This window comes from Sceloporus occidentalis, unplaced genomic scaffold (genome assembly GCF_023333645.1).
Source record: "Sceloporus occidentalis isolate IW3139 unplaced genomic scaffold, rSceOcc1.0.p SCAF_63, whole genome shotgun sequence".
Taxonomy (NCBI): domain Eukaryota; kingdom Metazoa; phylum Chordata; class Lepidosauria; order Squamata; family Phrynosomatidae; genus Sceloporus; species Sceloporus occidentalis.
In genome coordinates this window covers 4,965,023-4,980,921 of record NW_028317043.1, presented here as the reverse complement: position 1 = coordinate 4,980,921, position 15,899 = coordinate 4,965,023, and the positions used below count along the sequence as shown (strand labels likewise).

The window sequence follows — 15,899 nt, the reverse complement described above, 5'->3', positions numbered from 1 at the left end:
GGTAAGGTTTTGACACAGTCCAAAGCCTGTTCTGCCCTTATCTCTTGGTGGGCTAGCAATAGAATGGAATCTTTATCCCTCTGTTTTTAACACAATGTTCCAAAGCCCCTAAATACCTGGTACTGTAACTGGACTAGGGACTAGTGCAGGGGCGTCCAACATGCGGCCCGCGGGCCAAATGCGGCCCGCGGAACCTCGAGGTGAGGCCCGCGTGAGATCGGCAGCCAGGATCACAAGAGCCCTGCTGCTTACTTGTGGGAGGGGCTATTCTCTGCTCCAGTCCTGCCTCCTCTGTGGGGAGAACGAGGGAGGCCGCGCCCCCTGCTGAAGTCTGTGAGCGGCATCGAGAGCTGTAGAGCAGGTAAGGGGGTGGGGGAGGTTGTGTGAATGAGTATGTCTGCTTAAGGGAATGAATCTGTGAATGAATGAATTTGTGTGTGTGATAGCATGGATGTGTAAGTGCTGGAACCTAGGCATGATGGGACTGTGATTGCTGTTAGAAATCACACTCCTATCATGCCAAGTCAGCCAGTACATGCTGAAACCTGGCTAGCTGTGCCCCTTGTGTATTGATGCTGCCAGCAGTATGGGGTCTGCACTTACAGCCACTCTGTACCAGCACGTATTGGCTGACTTGGGATGATAGGAGTGTGATTGCCAACAGCTAACAGCAATCTGCTAACAGCAATCACAGTCCCATCATGCCTAGGTTCCAGCATTCACTGGTTGCCTGGGTATAAAAAGAGTGTGTTTGCTGTTAGCAATCACACTCCTATCATGCCAAGTCAGCCAGTACATGCTGAAACCTGGCTAGTTGCCCCCCCCCCTTGTGTATTGATGCTGCCAGCAGTAAGGGGTCTGCACTTACAGCCACCCTGTACCAGCATATACTGGCTGATTTGGGATGATAGGAGTGTGATTGCTAACAGCTAACAGCAATCACAGTCCCATCATGCCTAGGTTCCAGCATTTACTGGTTGCCTGGGTATAGAAAGAGTGTGTTTGCTGTTAGCAATCACACTCCTAGTCATATTGTTGATTTTTTTTGTCCAATTGTGGTGTGTTACTTTTAATAAAAGTGTGGCTACACACTAAAAATACAATGCCCAGCCAACCAGTACATGCTGGAATCTGGGTATGCCTGAGATTGCTGTTAACAATCATAATATATAATTTTTTGTACAATTTTGGTGTGTAACTTACTTTTATTAAAAGTGTGTGGGGGGGGCACTTTCAGTTTCGGCTAAGTGAACCCTGAATTTTCGGTTTTGGTCCAGAATTTTCATTTTAGTGATCGCTAAAATAAATAGAACTATTTCATTTTTACTTATCCAGAATCCTGAATTTGTAGGCGCGGAAATCCCAGAAATCAGTGAGAAGAAAAGTAAAGGTTTTGTGTCATTTACTTTATTTTAATCTGCACATTTTATTAAAGGCCATATTTTCTCTCAGTGAAAAATGAGTGCGGCCCTCGCACGCATACAATTCTGATGAAGTGGCCCACTGCAGAAAAAACTTGGACACCCCTGGACTAGTGCAACCAGTATGAGACAGTGGGAATGTGGGATCCACTTACCTTGGGGCAAATGTATTCCTTTAATGGGGTCCTCGCTGGTTGACATACAATGGTCGACCGAATAAATAACATGCAAGGAAGGTGGATAAAACTACTCTGAGTCACTCTCTAAAGGCAACATGGCTTAAAAAGAACAGCTTTAAACCCGCACTGATTCGGTGAGGAACTCTAAACCCCTTTGAAAATTCTTCCTTCACAAAAGCTTTTTCTGTGAGCTGTCATTACTAAGACAGGGTGTTCATTTACCACGTCACTAATGTGATGATATATGAATGCGAGAGCTTTTATAAATGCAGTGTTATTTTCACATCTAAGTGTCTGTTCAGTACTCAAGGAAGACATGTGAGTGAAGCAAGTCAATGTGTCATTGATCCCGTCCTTATTGCTGAGCGCCGGGATAGGTGACTTGCTGTAAATGGGCCAGTTGTGGAGACCAGAGATCTGTCGATCCGCAGTGCACCAGGAAGCCTGAAAGTCCAACAAAGCATTATTTTCCTTATTTTACTTTCCCCAGTATAAGAGAATAACACATCTGACAGCATTCACAAAAAATGCTTTGTCAAATAATATTTATAAGCAAAAACTGTGTAGTGTCACCACACACACACACACACACACATATATATATATGGATATATATATATCATTATTATTGTTATTATGTATAATTATATATATTATTTCGTATTAGGTGTGAATATATTTACTGTTCACATTATCATTAAGTGTAAAAGGCACCACAGTATATGGAGCTCGTAGACTACTGACCTTTTACATGCTACACATATTTAAGGACATTGCACCTATTTTTAACAGCAGTTCTGCATTTTAACGCGGGAATCTGTGGCGAAGCTGATGAGATACAGACATCCTGCTTGATAACAAGTCTTTAAAATGGCATGTACGTCTTCTGCTCACTATCAGCAAGCCCTACTGCAGAATAACAGAAAGACCGTACCATGATATTCATATGAAAGCAAAAATAACCAATTACTCTGAAATGTTTGTCATTATCTCACCATTGTTTGAATTTTGTTCACTATTTAAACAATAAATGTTCTAGTTGAGGATACCACTACTACAGCTGAAATTATTTATGTGTATGTGAAGAGGACAGGTCTGCTGCAGATTGCCTATCATTGCTCTTATTATATTAAGATTTTTAAGGGAATTGCACATAGTAATTTGCCATTAATAACATCATACTTAACACTCACAATTATATTTTTGTACTAAACAAACATTTTTGTAACGTGTCGATTCTTTACTCTGAGACCGATGCATATGGACAGATCAACATTTCTAGAAGGTTTTACATATTTAGTTTCCTTACAATACAGCTGTGCAAACAATGCAGAAGCCACTACTAAAGTTATACTGATTTACCAAATTTCACCAATTACCATTATTTATTAAATTTTTTTCCCCTTTTTAAAAAAAAAATAAAAAATCCCATATTTTATTACGGTAGTCTATGCTGGGACTAATATTTAAAAACTTTGATAAATGAATTTTCGGTAGTTAAATCCAGCACATCATCTGCAATGATCTGAAATGAAGTGCAATTAATACTTGCACAAAAGATTAGATGCCTTTCTAACAAACACAGGTTTTAAGAGTTATAACAGTTTACCTTTAGCTCAAGTAATGCTAATCTGCCCTCGTGGGGCAGTATTGGATAAAAGTCTGTCTTCCTAATCACCAGATATGAGTATTTGGAAAGACTGAAGGGAATGGACGCTGTAACTTTTGTCAACTTGAGTAACTAAATAAAAATATACCGTATTATATGCAATTTTATTAGGGTAACTGGAAACTTCCCAGGCCACACAGATCCCCCCTCTTTTGAGTGGGTGGGGAGTGGGATTGTTGAGGGGGCAGGGCTAGCCACACATGGGCGGGGTTGGCAGCAAGAGTTTGGAACTTTAGAATGTTACGGGAGGGCAATATGGCGGGTAGTGGGCTCACACTCCTGGAGAAAGAGTCCAGTGAACTGGAGACTCGAGGAAGCAGCACTTTCCCCTGAGACTCCGAGTGAAACCTGGGGAGTTCCCAGGTGTGTTTATTACCATTCACTGCGCAGAATTAACTAGCAAAATTACATTTTATGACTTAAGTAAAGTAATTCTGGAGCTATAGACACCTGCCTCCCCTAGGGGTAAAGCACTCCTATTGAAATTAACGGGAGCACTTTCTGCACATGCACACAGGGGTCTGACCATCCCCTAAGCCAGCATTTGAGCTGACTGAAAGTGAATATATCCGAGTTCAAGCAAGCGGCAAAATATTTTGTAATGTGTTAACGGTTTAGAATTGTTGAAAATTACTGGCCTAGGTAAAAGATGGTAATTTACTAACTGCAAAAAAGGTATGATATTGTCATTTTTAGTGATGCTCTATATTTTTCCTTCAAACATTTAATATATACCTTACTTATATGAAGGATTTCCTGTATATAAGGATGAATGGAAGAGAATGTTTCACAAAATCACTGTAAGAATGATCTTGTACAAACATAATGTTCGTTGTCACAATTTTACTGGAATAAATTATTCATATACCGATATTCATATACAGCCAGTTTGCTGCTTGTGTAATTGTGGATTTTTCCTTTTTAGTATACAAAAGATGGCTAATTTTGATGAGTGTTCCCAAGGCAAAACCGTATACCGGTAAATTATTATTATTATAATTAATTGATGTATATAGCAGCATCATATCCTGCAGCACTGTACAATGGGCAATGGAAATTTTATAAATTATTATATAATGCATATTTTTACATGATATTATTCTGATTTTAGCCTAAAATAATATGGATAAAATACGCACAAAGATGGAAATGAACATCATAGCATTGACCTATCTGCATGTGCCTTTGTTAAAGGGGCAGATACAGTTACTAATGTAATGACGCTGATGTTGTTCTCTCCTTCCATCAGCAGGTGTCACTACTACAGTAAGCCTGTCTATATATAGTTATATAGATATATAGATATATCCATACATATCAAGATAAGCGGGATTTGGATTAAAAAATCTTTATTGTTCCAAAACAGGTGGCAATACTGAACGTATTGCCACCTGTTTTGGAACAATAAAGATTTTTCAATGCTTATCTTGATATGTATGGATTTATACTATATGCCCATAGGACCAGGGTGCAATACACCGTGAGAGTCCGATGAGTGCAGATCCAACAGTGCTTACTATTTATGTATATGTATATATATGTATATATATATACACACACTGCTTGGGGGATACATTAAATCTTCCCAACATTATTCCCATTACTCCTACTTGGAGCAGGGAATAGAATAGGAGGGGAGTGTTGTAGGGCTGGGAACCAAAAAAAGTATGAAATGTTCTGGTTTATAACATACTACTAAATTAATGTATTTTTAAATGTTTACAATATGTGCTGGACTAGTATAATCTATTAAGTATTATTTGCTGTTACAGTAATTCATCATTAAAGTTTTATCCCACACATCATTAAACTTGCTTCTTGTGTCTTATTTTTTAAAAACAAAACTAAAACATTTACAATGACTGAAATAAAAACAAAAAAGTGTAATGTTATGGCGTATATCTTATAATGTGTGGGTAGCAGGCCTCCATTCGTTTTTATCAGTTTGTAAGATGGTGTTTTCGTGTACTCACAAATGACCAACTTAATGCACAGCGCTGTACAATAGCAGGAAAACGTACCGGTGTACCATGTTAGGGCTACCGTTAGTAATAGTGGGGCCACGGGCAAATCTCCCTACATTCTTCAACATCAGGTGCCAAAAACCACACAAGTGCCCTTGGGAAGGTCTTTGCTTGTGGCTGCAGAGACATCCATCTCCTGTGAGGGCCAAGAATAAACTGCCATGCACAGGGGCAGATGTCACTTTTTTGCCCTGGATTAAAGATGTCCCTGTCTGGTGAACAAAGGGTAAACAAATCTCACTATCATGTAGTCAGAGTATAACTCCATTGTAAGAACAGATAGGAATCTACTGCTCCCATAGATTATATAAAGTATATACTGCTCCCATGGATTATATAGGGTATATACTGCTCCCATAGATTATATAAAGTATATACTGCTCCTATAGATTATATAAGGTATATACTGCTCCCATGGATTATATAGGGTATATACTGCTCCCATAGATTATATAAAGTATATACTGCTCCCATAGATTATATAAAGTATATACTGCTCCCATGGATTATATAGGAATCTACTGCTCCCATCGATTATATAGGGTATATATACTGCTCCCATTGATTCATGGAGTAGACTGGGTAAGGTTCATGTTATTTGCTGATTACAGCGTTATTGTTTGTTTTTCCCATGTGGATACCGATCATTTTTGGGGATTTGATCTCTTCTGCATGTATGTGCCTGATGTAGCTAGTACATGACAACCAGGGAATGAAATAAAAAGTTTCTTGAATTCTTGTTTCGGTTTCAAATTGAAGGATTTGGTCAATGCCATAGTTTCTTATCCATTGGTGCATATGATTTTGTGCTAAATGGAGGATTTTTTCCCAGCCAACATAACCATGTCTCTACATATTCTTTGATGAATTGTATTTCTTACACATCCATACTTTCCATGGGGTAAAATAAGATATGGATAAAAAATTCTCCCTCCATCCATACATTTTGTTGGACGCTGACCAACTATGGGTGACTACAAATTGTCAAAATGTCCACTCTTTTTGACCTTGCCATGAAGTCATCAATTACCGACCCAATCTCCTAATTTTACATTTAAATATGAGAAACTCCATATAATATACAAACAAAGAATTTGAAGGAAGATGAGTACCATTTGGCCCATTTTTCCTGATGGAAAGACTCAGACCTTAGTCATCCCTTGGTCTTAGATTCAGGATAGCTTTATGTCTACCCCATGCATGTTTCAATTATTTCACTGTATTCGCCTCTACCACTTCTGCTGGGAGGCTTTTTTATTTATCTACCACCCTCTCAGTAAGATAAAACACCTACGTTGTAAAATATCAGCATCAATCTATATTCCAATTTTATTTTCTTACTCTTATTTTAAATGATGTGACCATAAACTCTTTTAAATGCTTTTACCGTGATTTAAATTGATTTGATGTTTTGAAAAGAAAATCAATGCAATATTGTTAGACCTTACTAAAAAAAAATTGCAAATTTGTTACAATGTTTTGTTTTTTTAAAAAAAGGTAACATAAGCATTGTATTCACAGGGTTTTGGGGCTGTCTGAACCTTTTCTAGAGCATTTGAAAGGGCAATTCTTCAATACCGTCCCTTATTTGCAATGCAAATGCTGACTTTCATTATATTTCTTATCCTCAATGCTTTTATGCTTTATCACAGATTTATACAATATCTGGCATAATTCTGTGATTTCTATAATCTAGTACAAAAGCAGTCATATAAAAAATATCAGAAACTCCAACACTTTGAATCTAACAACAAGGCACTAAAGGGGGAAAAAAGCAAATGTTATCTCTATGCATAATGACATTCTTAATAAAATAATTCCCTTGTGGCAAAATGAAAATATATATATATATTACTGGAAAAAATAAATGTCTTTAATTGCATGCCAATTACATGGAGCATTTTGGAAACCCCAAGATAAATAATCACCATCCGAGTCACAATATTAAAATTATTAAGCACCATAATTCCTGGGGACAGTGATTTAAGATATACATTTGATATACATACCTGAACCAAACCACAATTTTAACAAGTAAGTGCCATTTTACACAACAAATATATATTTTATATACATTTACCTGGGATAATAAAATATAATAATAAGTAAGACCCTATATATAGTTCTATATGTTAAGCTTAGAAAGCGCCAGCTGTGTAGTAATAGCATGCGCAATAAAGCTATTAAGCAGTGACACTCAACAAGGTAGACTAAATTAGGCCACTTAATTAGACCTAATTATTTTGTTGTGGCTATTTGTGTTTGTGATCGATGGGTGTGTAGCAATTCAATTTGTTGAAATTAAGCGACACTCTAATATTTAAAAATCCGTGCAGAAATAATTCATAGAAAAACTTGTATTAAGCCAATTCGGGTTTTTTTTTTTCTATGCTCTCCGCATTGTTCAATGTAATAGCAGATATCTGTTTAAATTAATAAAAGTAAATATTTAAATAAAAGCCAGAACAGTATTATTATTATTATTATTATTGTCACTCGTTTGTATGCGGTATTAGTGTTACCACATTAGCCACAATTTAACACAGAGATTGTAGGTCTGACAAATGTTGAAAAAGCAGTATTTCAAATGTATACAGACATTCAATGTGCGGAGGTAGGCTATGCATTTTAAGTCTAAATATATATATGTAGCTCTGGATAGTTGTGTTATTCCAGAAGTATAAATAAAATAGAAAAATAGTACTGCAATATAAAATACCTTTTTTATTGGACTTTCCATTTTAAGGATGAGCTTTCGACAGTATCAACCTCCCTTTATCAAGTCAAAAAGCAAAACTACAAAACAGCTAATTAAACACGGGCAGCAGTAAGATAAAGACTGATAAGGTATAGGTAGTTATATAGCCGTTCCTGGTAGTTAGTCCGTATAACATAAACATATGTCTATACTATATATACTGTATGTAAAACAAGGCGTATGTTTGTGTCTGAATAAGTGTGCATGTATATATATATATCCATTTACTCACAGAGTCCGTTGCACACCATTCCAAATATTCCAAGCCCGGTGCTAGTAACCAGCAGTTTCCATACAAAACACTTTCAAAAAGATGGTCAGCACTCCAGGTCTTTAAATTGACAATTTCATTTTATTCAAAGTCAAGCCGACGTTTGTCCTGATGAAAGTCAGTAATGACTGAAACGTCGACTTGACTTTGAATAAAATGAAATTGTCAATTTAAAGACCTGGAGTGCTGACCATCTTTTTGAAAGTGTTTTGTATATATATATATATATATAAAAATATAAATATAAATATATAAATATATATATATATATATATATATATATATATATATATATACAGAAGGCAAGTAGAGCTATAGTTGTATATAATATTAATCCATAAGGTGTATACTTAAGAAGAACCCAGACCATGCAGAGCATTTACATCTCAAAATATATTATCTATGAGGACAAGATGTATTTCCTTCCTGCAGCAAGATCAGCAACATTTTAAAAATAGTAATCTGCACAAACGCAGTTCAAGTTTCAATCACATGCCATACGTCACCAAAACACGATAATTTTTTTCCTCTTTTAACTAATTTTTGTTGTCTGACTCATGTACATTATATAAGTATATATAAACACTATGTGTATATATATATATATACATATATATATGTGTGTGTGTGTGTATATATATATATATATATTATCATAATATCATCATCATACTAATATCTCAGTAACAAAAAGATTAAATAAAATTATTGGCCAAAATCCAAAAATAGATATATTTGCTTGTTAGGTCCCCTTTAAATACCATTTAGTGGCACTTCATCTATCAGCATTTTACTTATCAGCATTATATATTCTATACACTTTAATACAATACACCTCTCAGTGTTGGTGGCTCTAGATGTAAGGGGCAGAATGCACATGTCTTACACATCCCTGTAACAAATCAGTTAAAATGACACGTATGTAACATACACACTGCATGTATGTGTCTGTATTCTGCAGTGATTCATCCCAGTTATGAACTCTTCGTGCAGGTCCAGAGTGTGATCGGTGTATAAATAAAGTACTTTGGGTTTAGCTGCAGTTACTATTTTTTGTAGTTATTTCTATCTTGTGAGGTCATTATAAATTTAGGAATTAAACCGAAATTACAATTGGTCCAAGAAATAAATTATTTATGATTAGGGATAAATTAAAAAACCTTGCGTCCCTGGGTGGGCTCGAACCACCAACCTTTCGGTTAACAGCCGAACGCGCTAACCGATTGCGCCACAGAGACTGTGATACACAGTGAGTGCTTTTTACCTCCCATGTAGACGGACACTCATGACATGGCGCCTTCTCTTCCGCTTTCCGAACAGCTTCTAAGCTCAGTTTCAATATTGATCAGCTGTTTAGATTCTAGAACACAAAATGGAACAGGATGTGGTTATGTCAATATAAATAATGACAGCTATTCTGCATTGCACTTCCTGCTCAATGTACCTGTTTATACAGAACAAATAAATAAGCCCCGATTCTAAAGCAAATAAGTAAAATGTATCTGCAAAACAAGAATTCATTTATTGTGTTAAATCAGATGAGACAGCTCAGTCTCTAGATTTTACAATGTAAATAAGAGCTGGGAGGAGAAATAGGAAAGCTATAAATAACCAAGCAGCTGAGCATGATGGGAGTTGCAGTCCTGTAACGTCTAGAGGCTAAAGCATATATATATTGCACTTTGTAATATAATTCTGCCAGGTGAGTGTTGGATGTGGGCTGACACCCCAGCACATCCAGGCAGCTGGCGAGGAGCCCCAGGAAAGGGGCAGATTGCAAAACACAGCTTCTATTTTTAGAACAACTATGTAACTATTTGAGTCCTGTGTTAGTCTATTGCAGAGAACGTGTCAGGCTGTTTGGTTGGTATGGCACGGCTGAAATCCATGCTTGAATGGAGGTGACTCCTTGACAAGCTATGGTTTTCATACTGAGTGTTATTAGAGCCATCTGGTAGCATCCCTTAGTGAGTCAGTAAAATAGAATCAGTCTGATGGGATATGAAAAGGCTAACAGAGGGCCGTAACAGGGTGCCCCAGGTGCCAAAGGGTGAGGGATGGCAATGCCTCTCGGCCGCTTGTGCTTCGTCCACCCTGATCAGGGCTGTCCACCAGTGCAGGGCACAACCTCTGACCTAAAGTGCAATTGCACCTTTAACCTGTCTCTGTTAAATAATTAATTTGCTTGCCTTGATTTTGCAAGCTCAGGGGTATACTGCAATGAAACAATGGCCAACCAGGCAAATGCCCAGTGGGCCGGTGTCAGATGAATCTCTTGCAGCAGATCACTTAGCGTGTGCCCACCAGTTGGTACGTGTGTTGCCTTTATTTCGCAAACTCAGGGGTATAATGCAATTAGTATTTGGCCACCTAAGTCAGCTGGTTCCGCACTTACGTCATTTTATCGGCAGCTGGCCTTAAAGTGCCAGGACTTTTTTTTAATCTCCAGGCTGGCCCTGCTTGGACCTAAAGGTGTTCCATCCGGTTAACAGTAACCAATAATATTTCATGGTAATGATTGGAATACTGAATGTTAGGTGTATGAAAATGTACGTGTGAGACATTACTAATGCGGCTCCTCTGATCTGAGCTAATGCGAAGTGACATAAAAGAGGGATCTTTCATGTAAAACATTCTACTTTATAAGAAATAAAGACATTTAATACATGGAGTCATTCACTAATACTCCTTTGATTGCCTTCTATATAGATGACCTATAAAATCACTTGTGCTGTGACTGATTTCATAAAAGCATGACATATAGCCATATAGAAGCCAACTAAGTCAGGAGCCATTAAAAGATTATGCAAGGAAGAAATATCTTAAGCTTCAAAGGAATGGGATATCTCCAAGTCAAACACAGCGTGTATAATGGAATGCCACTGTTTTTAGTCCTTAGGAACAAAATCGTATATTGGATTAAAAGAATGAATACAGATCTCAACCGTACTTCAGGAAAAAAGAAAGTGACGGAAATAAAAATACAGAAATAAGCAAATAAATAAAGGCAAACTCATAGTTAAGCAGACGGTGCAGTAAAGGTAATAATTGAATGTTAAATACACAATATTATATTATAAGCATCAAGCTCCCTACCTGTCAAGTGTAAAGCAATACTAAATTATAAAAATAAATAAAATAAAAATATTTTGTAGCGTCAGGTTTATTTATTAAGAAAAAAAAAACCTTAGGCAATTGGGTAAAAATAGCTTTTATAAAGTGATATGCTAAATAAGTCAAACATTTATCTGATTATGACAACCTGAACCTGCGAGGACTATTCTGATTTTGAAATCTTTACATTGAAAAATTAAAACATGAATATCTCAGGTTAGAGAGCTTAACACTCGCTCCAACCTCAGCGTGTCTATGTAACATACAGCAGAAAGACTGCTAGCAGAATGGGCTCGGAAACACAGTCTCTCTATTCTCTAACGAGATATAGTAGAAGTATTATTAAACACTCATCTACAGACACCAGACAAGCCAGAAGGCTTGTTTTTCCATCTGAAATCTCATGGTGCTGCCACAACCACAAGGGATTCTGGGTAGGCGCATGCAAATAAGGTCAACAATTATCACCTTTGCCTCTATATCCACTTTATACACGGATCCCTTGAAAGTAATTGCCCACTGTACAAGACAGCCTTTAGACAAAACTCAGGAAGAGGTACAATAGCCAGATCACCACTCATGGACAGCTGTTTCGTCCTTCATGGGACTCGTCAGCATGAAGTTGTGATACTGGCTATCTAACGAGATATAACACCCTTTGTCATTACGCACTCTTAGAGCCTCCTTCTATTTTAGTCCCTACCACCCCAGCCTGAAGGCTGTCCTACCCATCCACAACTCATTCTATAAAATGTGTTCTCTAACGTTACCCCTGCTTTCCTGTGCCTGATTGCTAAATGGCTTACATAATTTGTGTTACTATACGTACCAGCATATTCTAATTGCATTTGCTATTATATTACATCCTTTTAGGGATCCTAGTGCAATAAATGTCATTTTCAAACTAACTCCCACTAGATTATAAGCAGAGCTCTCTCTAACTAATGTTTCAGTTTGTCTTTGTCAGATCTGTTCTGTCAATGAACATAAGAAGAAGCGCTGCGTAAATTGTTGGCACTATATAAATAAAATAAATGTAAAAGATACAAAATAATAACTTAATTTGTGCGTATTTACCCTATAATTTTACCTAACAGTGGATAATGAGTAATCTACTGATATTTTTTAAAAAAATTTTAGGGATACACATATCTCTGGAACAGTGTTTTTTTAGTGTGTTTTTTTTTCTTCATTTAAGTAGATAACTTAATACCAACCAAGTATCCCGAAATATGAATATTGGTTTGTGAATACTACTTTTATAACACTAGTAACCTTATGGAATGAAACATCTTTAGTAGTATTCTTCAGGAACATGTAAGTTCCACAGGCAAAGAAACACTACTTTGTAAACTACCATTCTGGAATATTTACGTTACCTTCTGGAACTTTTACATTAGGGATATTAAGTGTATATATATATATGTATTTTAATCTAATTTATTCAAAACAAAAATAAAAAAAATCACCATCAGATTCACCGTCATTCATGCATACTCAACAGTTTGTAACATATGTTTGCCACAAAAGAATTTAGGTGGCGTATTTAAAAACACTCTCAAACATTTAACCAGCATTGAGACACAGGATGTTTTAAAATTTTCCAGAAACACTTTTTTTCTTTCTTTCCTTTTAAAGCAGCTTTTGTCTGCTTTTAACCTATGCAGTAGGCCAATTCCAATCCGCAATTGTCTGTCCTTGAAGGAACTGACAATTTTGTTAGTAACTTCAATGCAGACTTTCCCATTAATATTGTTTTCCCTTTCACCGAGCTGCATAAGAGGGGTCCAGGGCTCCTGCTTAATTACCCCGTACACTTTCATTTGCATAGTAGGTTTTGTCTATGGAATAAATTTAACTAATGTTATTCCAATCATTTTTTTTCCACGTGTAATTCTGTGTTCCAAATGCCTCAGTGCAGAGGGCTTCTAAGTAATATGCAAATAAAATAACAGATTAGAAAAAAACCTTTGCTTGGCAGACTAATTAAATCATGACACAGAAATAAAGGTTTTTATGGAGCAGCTGGTGGTAAAACAAGGGAAATCTTTCACCTTGCTCATCTTACCATGATCTTGGTGAATCAAGCATTTGGAAGCAAACCGTCCTTTTGAATCAGTGGTTCCCTCTAGAACAATTAAATCTGGAGCAAATATCCCACAAAACAATCAATAATAACATAAGCTCTAACTTTTTGAGCCTCTCTTAAGCAAAATTTAGAATTTTCACGATTCTAGAGCATATATACTTACAATTCTAGAACAGATAAGGCAATGTTTAGTAATGAATACATTTTCTAAGTTTTTAATTAAATGCAGAAACAGTTGTTGCATGTTTTACCTTGTAAGAGATAAAAAATGATTTTAGAAAAGAACTTGGTTAAATATTTGCATGAAAATCAATTTACTTTTACTATAAGCATAGTATTTAACAGCAGATTTGGCCGTTTGGCCCATGGAGTCTACCCTTTTTTGCTGATTTTAAAGATCAGTCCTTGGTCTCGTCTTAATTTAATGACATTTAACAGATCAACCAAACATTCCCAAATATTTTCTGCACATTCCTGACAGCATGATATTTTTATTGGTTAATCCTGGCTTTATCCTAATTGGCGATAACATCCATAAGTACGACTTCTTTACACGTAGTATTTTAGGTAAACAATCCATCCTAACTAAAAGACCTCTTATTGAAATATAAATTAGTTTTAAGGTTTTCACATGTCATAGCCTGTAAATATTAACAATAAATTATAGGCTTTCAAAGTATAATCAAGGAAGGGATTTTTGGTACGCAAATGTACTGACACATGAGATAATAAGGAAGATACACTTTAAAAACTGTAATGGTCTTTTACAAACTTTTAAAAAAAAAAAATTCAACATATGGGCTAGAGATATTTAGTTATTGCAAACTGTATATAATTGTAAATAAAAGCTATTCTATATTTTCATTTTATCACAGATATGAAAAAAATATTAAATCAAAGCCTACTTTCACTTCTTTTGTATTTGGTGCAAATTTTGTGAAAATTAAAGGCGGGATGGTGACTTTTGTAGCTTTTTATCAAATCTAGATTTATCTATCTATCCATCCATCTATCTATCTATCTATCTATCTATCTATCTATCTATCTATCTATCTATCTATCCGTCTGTCTGTCTATCTATCTATCTATCTATCTATCTATCTATCTATCTATCTATCTATCTATCTATCTATCTATCTATCTATCTATCTATCTATCCAGATATAGATCTCTCTCTCTCTTTCTTTCTCTCTATCTATCTCTCAAATGCACAGTAGAACTGTAAATGAGTACGTATAGATACTTACATTGTCATATACAGCTGTTTGGCAGTTATGGGCAGTCCCAGTGTGCATAATGACTGAGTACTCAAGCATCGTAAAACCATTACATTTACGTTCACACCATTTATTTTATTGTATATCAACAAGCACTTACTGGTCATCTCACTTTAGAAAGATGTATTCGGGCTATCGAAAGATAATATACAATAAAATGTATTGCATGATCTTTAAAGGTAAACACTCATCTCCTGAGCATGACAATTTTTAAGATATCATAAAATCATAATTACAAAACTGGTATTAGAGTTTGTCTGAGAATGGCAATGGATACAAAAAAATACATATTTTTAAAATGATCATGACAGGATTGTGTCATCCCAATATTTTCATTCCTTACTTGTAGACATCTAGAACACTTGTTTTATTTCTCCCCTGTGTATTCAACTGTGTAAAGCCTTGTGTTAGAGACATGATAGAAGAACTTGATGGATTTTTCATATTGTAGTCCAATCTCTTACCAACATCAGCAAAAGAATAAAGAATAGTGACTTCCTAACAATCGACATTAACATATATTATTAGCCAATAACTGTTTGTAAAATATGCATTATTTCAAAGTATTTTGGTTGATTGCAAAAAGATTATTTAGTTTGAATGATCACAAAACTAGCTCAACTATATATTTAGAAGAGTCTGTCATTTCAGTTTTAACACAATGTTTCTGAAACACTTGATGATTAATCTGGGATCTTTTCTGTGCTATTTCATGTATTATGGGAACTATGTTACTACGCTGTGGTTAGGTTAGAACAGTAAGCTTATATCAAATATCATCAGTCAGTTATTCTGAAATTTTTAAGGAGATGGGGCAGTGGAGAGGCTAGCTTTAGGAGACCAGCAATTGGAAGCGATATGTTTATCAGTCAGGTAGATAGTCTGGGGTAACTGCGCATCTTCCATTTTGCCCTTGGACACCAGAAGGGCTTCCCACTTTTGGCATAAGTCTCTGATACACAGCAAGGGTTGCCAACATTGGCAAGGGGAAGATGTTTTAACCACAAATCATTCTCAGTTTTGGTTCTATAAAACTTAGATGGGTTTATTTACTTATTTACATGACTGTTCCTTCAATACATCAAGTAGAGTGTTGT

The 15,899-nt window shown here is 35.9% G+C and overlaps 1 non-coding gene across 1 annotated transcript; it reads right to left on the bottom strand.

The window, feature by feature from the left end:
• Nucleotides 1–9,486: 9,486 nt before the first annotated feature.
• TRNAN-GUU (transfer RNA asparagine (anticodon GUU)) lies at nucleotides 9,487–9,560 on the bottom strand. The gene has a single exon. It is a non-coding gene; the product is annotated as a tRNA-Asn (tRNA).
• Between the last annotated feature and the right edge of the window lie 6,339 nt (nucleotides 9,561–15,899).